The 7,790-nt window shown below is 44.7% G+C and overlaps 1 protein-coding gene across 1 annotated transcript in view; it reads right to left on the bottom strand.

Moving 5' to 3' along the window:
- LOC147693453 (uncharacterized) overlaps positions 1–4,359 on the bottom strand; it is a 177,743-nt gene extending 173,384 nt beyond the window's left edge. The window contains exon 1 of the mRNA XM_086933734.1: positions 4,242–4,359. The gene's annotated coding sequence lies outside the window, so the exon portion shown is untranslated. The remainder of the gene's footprint in view (positions 1–4,241) is intronic.
- Between the last annotated feature and the right edge of the window lie 3,431 nt (positions 4,360–7,790).

The raw sequence follows: 7,790 nt of genomic DNA on the forward strand, positions 1-7,790 counted from the left end.
GCGGTCTCAGTGCTGTGTTTAGTGCTGAAGCCTGATTGCGAGTGGTCCAACACTCCTGCGGATTCAATATATCTAGACAGGTTTTTGTGTACATGTTTTTCAATGATTTTGCCTAGAAAGGGAAGCAGAGATATCGGTCTGAGGTTGGCATTAGACGATTTTCGCACATGTAAACCATTGCATTATTTTGTCAACTTTATTCAAGTGTTGAAAAGTTCATAAATCTGATAAAACATCAACTGTTAATGTTTAAGAACTACCACTTATTTATTGGGAATCCTGCTACCGTTAGTACAGAGTGCTGTACACTCTTTTTGTTAGAGGGGTATATTGGATGGCCGATAATGTGGTTCTCGGTCAAACATGAAACAATGTTTTTGACCCCCTTTCCACTGAAAGTTTGTGAATCATCCCATTATAGACCATCATAACCATTGCTATAGCTGCATGGTACTCTACAGTTTAACAATCTGATTTCATACAAAAGTTATTGGTGCAGTTCGGAGCCAAATTACTGAAAAACATTCACGGGTTAAGAAGTCCACACATGAATCTACACATACATGATCAATAATATGCCACTAACTCAGACTACTTATCTTACAATAATACAAAACTACGTACTGAAAATAAAAACAAGTTTTCTATGCAAGTAGGGAATTATATACATCTAATTACAAATAAGTTTAATACATGCATTGATGTGCTTTATAAACAATTAGCAGCCCGTCCCGACGTTGTCCGGGTATGAATTGCTGCCGGTCAGTAGTATTTTGTTTTGTAGGATTTCGTTTTGATAGCATTTCTTATCTATGACAGGCGTGAGAAACGCTCCGATTCACAGTGCACTGCTGATGCACTTAAGAGTGCACGTTCAGTAGTGTGTGAACTTGAGTTTCCCTACTTTATTTTTCCTTGCAATATTATATAGCGCGAACTCGACAACATGGCATGAGCACAATTTACATTACAGAAGAACACATTCATTTGTGGTAGGGACGGGGAGACAAAGCGATTTGCCTGGAATCACATGATGTTGAGCTGATGCTGAGATTCGAACGTAGCTACCCAGCTCTAAAGTTCGCAATTCTAGAACTTGTGGCGGAAGGTGTGTCTAAAAGTGTATGTCGGTGCTGGCCATCAATGAGAGAGACCTGTGCATTTTTCAAATCGGTGGTGAAAAAATATAAGTATGTTGCTGGAGATGTGGGCCCCCGTGCCACCAATGTACTTACCGGGGGAGGGTAAACACACATTATTCCGCAACTTTCTTTTCGCATACCATCACTCCGCATACTTTCATTACGAAAGTACCATGACCCGGCAATGCCATTATAAAGCATGGCATTACATTTTATATGCTTTTACCACGCATACATTTACAACTAAATTCGTTGTAAATGCATGAATGGTAAAAGCATGTTTTTTTTTTAATGTTTGGATAAGGTAAGTATGGGTATAGAGGTATATGTTTTGGGGTACTGAGGTATATGTTTTGAGGTGTTTGGGTATTTTAAGGGTTCAGATATAGTTTTGGGTTATAGGGTACAGGGGTAGTTTTAGGGTTTAGGGATAGGTATGGGTTTTGAGGTACAGGGGTATTTTTAGGGTTCAGGGCTAGGTTTGGGTTTTGGGGCATAGAGGTATTTTTAGGGTTCAGGGGTAGGTTTGGGTTTTGAGGTACAGGGGTACTTTTAGGGTTCAGGGCTAGGTTTGGGTTTTGGGGTACAGGGGTATTTTAGGGTTCAGGGGTAGGTTTGGGTTTTGGGGTACAGGGTATTTATGGTTCAGGGCTAGGTATGGGTTTTGGGGTACAGGGGTGTTTTTAAGGTTCTGGGGTTGGTTTGGGGGTACAGGGGTATTTTAAGGGTTCAGGGCTAGGTTTTGGGGTACAGGGGTATTTTAGGGTTCTGGGGTAGCTTTGGGTTTTGGGGTACAGGGGTATATTTAGGGTTCAGGGCTAAGTTTGGGTTTTGGGGTACTGGGGTATTTTTAGGGTTCAGAGGTAGGTTTGGGTTTTGAGGTACAGGGGTATTTATAGTGTTCAGGGCTAGGTTTGGTTTCTGGGGTACAGGGGTATTTTTAGAAAAAACAATGAAATATTGGGCACAACGCTCGCTTTTTTTTCCCCGTAATCCCGCGCCCCGCACACAGCACACGATATGAGACATGGCATGAAGGGCAGAACGTACCACACGCCCCCAGCACAACGCAGACACGCTCACAAGGGACTACTTTGCTGGCACGGTTCTTTTACCTTTTTAATGTATATGGTGGGAGTCTGCATAGCCTATGTCCTTCTGCTGCAACTGCCCTTTCCAACGCTGTATTGGGTGTTGTGATTGGTGTTGTGGTTCCTGAGATTATCCGCCTCAAAGGTTTGGGCTCTCTCTTTATTATATTAGTATAGATAGATTCTGAAAAGCTCCAATCTACATTTGACAACACAGCTTTCTATATGTTTTTAAACTTACAAGTTAGGATGGTTATTTGACTAAATTAGAAAATAAATTTCGCAAGACCAATAAATAAAATCAGGACAGAACAGGTAAGGTATCAGGGGCGAAGGGGAAAGTTAAAAAACAAGAAATTAACAAGGGGTAAATATGTTAAGCAAAGGGGTGTATTGCTGTCGCCATTAATATTTAATCAATCGGGTGGTCTGCCTCCCTAAAGCATTAATTTAAAACACATTAAAAAGAAGAAAAAAAAGAAATTAATATTGGATTAATTCTAAATGATACTCTGATTTCAATGATCAAACATTCATGGTGAGTTTCAGGTATTCCAGATATTCTCAGATTAATCTCCAGAGACTTCTCTTGAATTAATTTGCTGAGGCCAATACAATCATTAAGAAAAGTCAAGATAGCCCAGGGAACGTATGCACATAATGCAAAGAATAATGTGAGACATGAAAATCGATTTTTTAAATCACAGTCAAATAGTTCCACAAGTTAATGTGCTTCTTAGCGAAATATCTGTGAGAAATCACTCGTTCAAAACTCAACCACGCTAAGCATTCCCTCTATCTGATGCACATGAAATGAGATCCACTGCCTCTTTAAGTTATAAGTGACAACTGTGTTTCTACTGTGCATCAAGTAAACAGCTTCCATTCATATTATATAATTCATGTTTAGTTATTTCATGTTATCAGTTTGCTGGCTTCTTTTTTACTTCTGTGACCCTTACTGTAACATTTTGGGGCAACCTCTCAAAACCAGGCAATCCCTAATAAAAAAAACATTTCTTACTATCTCCTGGATTTGCCCCACCGTGACGTTTGTGTGGAGAAGGACGGGGTGCATGCAAGGAGGGCACACCAAGGGAGTGCCAAGCATCAGCCTCAGGCTACTCATTTACCACGAAAGTCATACGCTTCAACAGACAACACAAGCAGTCCCCTCACTAAAGCCAACCACACTTTGCCTTTGGGACTTTGATTTCACAGAAAACACATCGGTGTAACATTTTTCTTCACGCATAGTGCCATTGGCTGACACGCCCGAGTTTGCTGAAGAAGTCAAATGACATTTGACACTTTGGCAACTACACAGTTCATTCTTTCAGTCATTAGGGATCACCTCTCCCTTCTACAGTATGCTTCGAACTATGAGAATGGACCCAAAATCGAGAACTCCCAACAAACCCAATGCACATTTTCACAGATGCATGCACGTTTTTATCTGTTCTTCAAAGAATACATTTGCCTTCAGTGCTTTAAAACGTTACATGCCGATTGCTAGTTAATACACATGTTTGAAGGCAACACACACCTCTAGGAGTCCACCAACATTTCAAAATAATAAGAGCAGCTCCTGTCACCTTCCTTCTAGTGGCTGAGGTGCAGGCAGGACCACAGCCATACTCTAAATGTTGCTAATGATATGCCCCATGTCATGCAGTGCTCAGCCATCACCAGGGATGCGCTGCTGGCTGAAGGAGGGAGGGCAGGATGTGCCACTGACAGATGCTGTCATTCATCACACCTCTGAATTAATTAAGAAGGCAGGGGCACTATGCCACTGCGGACTAAGCCGGGAGAGGTGCAGTGCATATAACGGTGTGGAGGTCACACTAACCCTCGTAAACATAAACAGAGCATCCCTCGGTTTCACAAAGGATTCCTGAGCCTGGGAGAAGGGGGCAGTCCTAGCCGGGAGGGGCAGCAGAGGCCCAGCCCACCCCTGGTCCTCCATACCTCGCGCACTGCCAGCCAGGGAGACCGGCTAACTCACCCTGTGCTGCTGGACCGCTGTCTGCCCCGAGGCGGCCCCTGCCCGGCTCCCACTGAGAGGCAGCAAGCAGGCTCTCAGATGCCCTCCCTCCCCCCGGCTTCCTGCCCAGCGCTTCACTTCCTGTGAGGTCACTGCGTGCCGCCGTCGGGACTACAGCTCCCGGCGTCCCACGCGCGCCAGCAGCTCCCAGCATGCTGGGTAGATTGGAAGCCAGAGCGAGAGCTCCAGCCCACCACAGCAAGTTGGTGGAGACTGTGGCTCCTGGTAGACAGGCGCATTCATGTTAGAATGCGTCACTCCTCAGTGTCTTAAAAAACCCAACTTGAACCTTATGTTCACATTGAATCACTCTGGAATAAAAACAGACGTCATAGCTGCCAAGATTTAATATTGCTGTGTGTGACATTTTCATAATTTCAGTGGATTTATGAGTGACATTCAACAATTATGAGTGACACTTTCTCACAAGAAAAATAAAGTGCATGAAAAGAGCTAAGTATCAGAAATTGCAGCCTTTTGTCAATGGGAAGCACTAAAATATCTGGGAACTGCTCAAAACCCCTGAAATAGAAGGTAAAGATGCTGATACCAATAAGACAACTGTAATACAGATGACCTGTGCACACGTGATTTCGATTAACAGTGTCAATACTGAGAGTATTTCAACAACAACACAATCACAGAATATATGATCCAGATGACGTTTTCTTTCTGTTAGGTTTATTAGTTTTCCAGGTGCCCAGCCAACACGTGTTTCGTCAGGGTGTAACCCAAGACTTCTTCAGGGCTATTGGACAGATGGCTAGAATGTCAAGATACCTCTCCGCCGGATGTTCTTCCGTCCCGGCTGTAACGTCAGAAGTTTCCGAATAAGTAATTGTGCAAAGGTGTAAATGGTAAGTACCAATGTGGAGCAATATTACTGCTCTCTCCGAGTGATTCCGCTGGCGGCGTGCTTCAAATTCTGTTACCGGACGCCACCCTGTTATCAGTATTAACCAATGAGACAACTGTCCAGGCCACCAATATCACATTGTAGCAGTCAGAAATGTAATAGCAATTGTGCTAAACGTTGGCAAAGGGCTGCAGAGTGTGCAAGGTGAAGCTTGTCTTGTAGGATAAAACTGTAGAGAGAGCTGTGGGTAGGGCCTGTGCACTCAAGCATGATGAGAGTAGGGTGCTCATTATCCACATATGGACACTTCCTTGAGTGGACTGGGAGGCCAAGAACAGCAGAAACCCTCAGTGAGCGATGCGGCTGCTTATAACCCATAGCAGCAAGGCACGTGATGTCCATGGACAACAAACAAGTGTTTCATCCAGTAAATATGCAGTGGTCTGCGGTCAGTTACAACACTTAAATCATCATCATCAAAACATGTAAGCTAAGCAGGAAGAAAGAGTCAGCCGCTCATGAGATAACATCCATGTAGGGTAGGAGGTGTTCTATTGAACCACTGAAAGAGTGGAACGTTATCTGCAACATTTCTTACAAGATTCCCTCCAACAAGAAACACAGGCAGAAAGTATACATGGCTGCACGTGCTAGTTTTCAAAATGTTTAAGCATGGGCGGAAAATCCGTTCCGCTCGCGGATTTTGCGGATTTTCGGTAAATTCGCAATCCGCGAACGCTCGCGAATTTACCGAAAATCCTCAAATTCGCACGCAGCGGATTTTTTTTTCTTGGTGATACAATTTTGCGGCGCGCGGCGTTCACTTACTGTCATTCAGCGTTTGCCGAGTTGTTTTTCTCGATATTTTGCGAGTGCTGCGCCATTTTGGATCTTGCTGCGGGATCCCGCGGGAGTTTGGCGACCGCGATTACGTCATCGCGGCTTGCCACCTTGCACAGCGAGAGTTTGTCAACGCGAGTACGCCGTGATCACGTATGGCGGGAGTTCACAATTGCGAACAGGTAGATGCGGCAGGCAGCAACGATCTCGCACTCGCGAAAATACTAAATTTGCAATTCTGCACAAGAAATCCACCAGCAAGCAGCATAAACCTTCTGGAAATGATGATTTTTATCAGAATAACTTTTCAGGTTGACATTTGCCTGCACTTTTTTTTGTAAGGAGTCCATTTTTGGGGGCGGGGGGGGGGGAGGAAGGAAGTGCCCCACAGTCTCCAACTTCCTGTTCCTGTCCAGCAGGCTCCTCCCAGTGCTTTCTTCATGTGCTGGTCACTTTCATTTGGATTCTTCACCTGGAAGGATTACTTTTTGTGGATGCTGCTGGATTTTTGGATTTGAGGCCTTTTTGACTTTTTTTGGATCACTTTTGGATCAGAAATTTCACAAGTAAGTTTGTTTGGGGCATTACAGTTGCTGCAACTATAATTTTTGAATTTTCGATTTTTGGGCTGTTTTGGGGCCTTTTGCCCAGGGGTACTCAGTGGTGGGTGGACTGAGTCTTTTTGTGGGGTGTCTTGAATTTAAACATCATGGAGGGCCTGGATGGCTTGGGATTGTGCTGATTTTTCTGTGATTTTTGTTTTTTTGGGCTGTTGTTGTGGCCTTTTCACCAGGGGTAGTGAGTGGTGCATGAGCCTAGTCTTTCTGTGGGGTGTCTTGAATTTATACATCATGGAGGCCATGGATGGCATGGGATTGTGCTGATTTTTCTGTGTTTTTCGATTTTTTGGGGTGTTCATAGGGACAGGCCATGTGGGTGGGGGCCTTTTTGAGTGCTGCTACAGGCAGGCCCTGGCCATGTGCTGGGAGGCAGGGGGCCATTTTGAATGCAGGCAGTGTTCTTAGGTCTGCAACCATTTTGCCTAGCTTTCAACCTTTATGCCCAGGGGTAGTGAGTGATGCATGGGCCTAGTCTTTCTGTGGGGTGTCTTGAATTTAAACATCATGGAGGGCCTGGATGGCTTGGGATTGTGCTGATTTTTCTGTGATTTTCGTTTTTTTGGGCTGTTGTTGTGGCCTTTTCACCAGGGGTAGTGAGTGGTGCATGAGCCTAGTCTTTCTGTGGGGTGTCTTGAATTTAAACATCATGGAGGGCATGGATGGCATGGGATTGTGCTGAATTTTCTGTGTTTTTCGATTTTTTGGGGTGTTCATGGGGACAGGCCATGTGGGTGGGGGCCATTTTGAGTGCTGCTACAGGCAGGCCCTGGCCATGATGTGCTGGGAGGCAGGGGGCCATTTTGAATGCAGGCAGTGTTCTTAGGTCTGCAACCATTTTGCCTAGCGTTCAACCTTTAAGCCCAGGGGTAGTGAGTGATACATGGGCCTAGTCTTTCTGTGGGGTGTCTTGAATTTAAACATCATGGAGGGCCTGGATGGCTTGGGATTGTGCTGATTTTTCTGTGATTTTCGTTTTTTGGAGCTGTTGTGGCCTTTTCACCAGGGGTAGTGAGTGGTGCATGAGCCTAGTCTTTCTGTGGGGTGTCTTGAATTTAAACATCATGGAGGGCATGGGATTGTGCTGAATTTTCTGTGTTTTTCGATTTTTTGGGGTGTTCATGGGGACAGGCCATGTGGGTGGGGGGCATTTTGAGTGCTGCTACAGGCAGGCCCTGGTCATGTGCTGGGAGGCAG

Source organism: Lissotriton vulgaris, chromosome 8 (genome assembly GCF_964263255.1).
Source record: "Lissotriton vulgaris chromosome 8, aLisVul1.2, whole genome shotgun sequence".
Classification (NCBI taxonomy): domain Eukaryota; kingdom Metazoa; phylum Chordata; class Amphibia; order Caudata; family Salamandridae; genus Lissotriton; species Lissotriton vulgaris.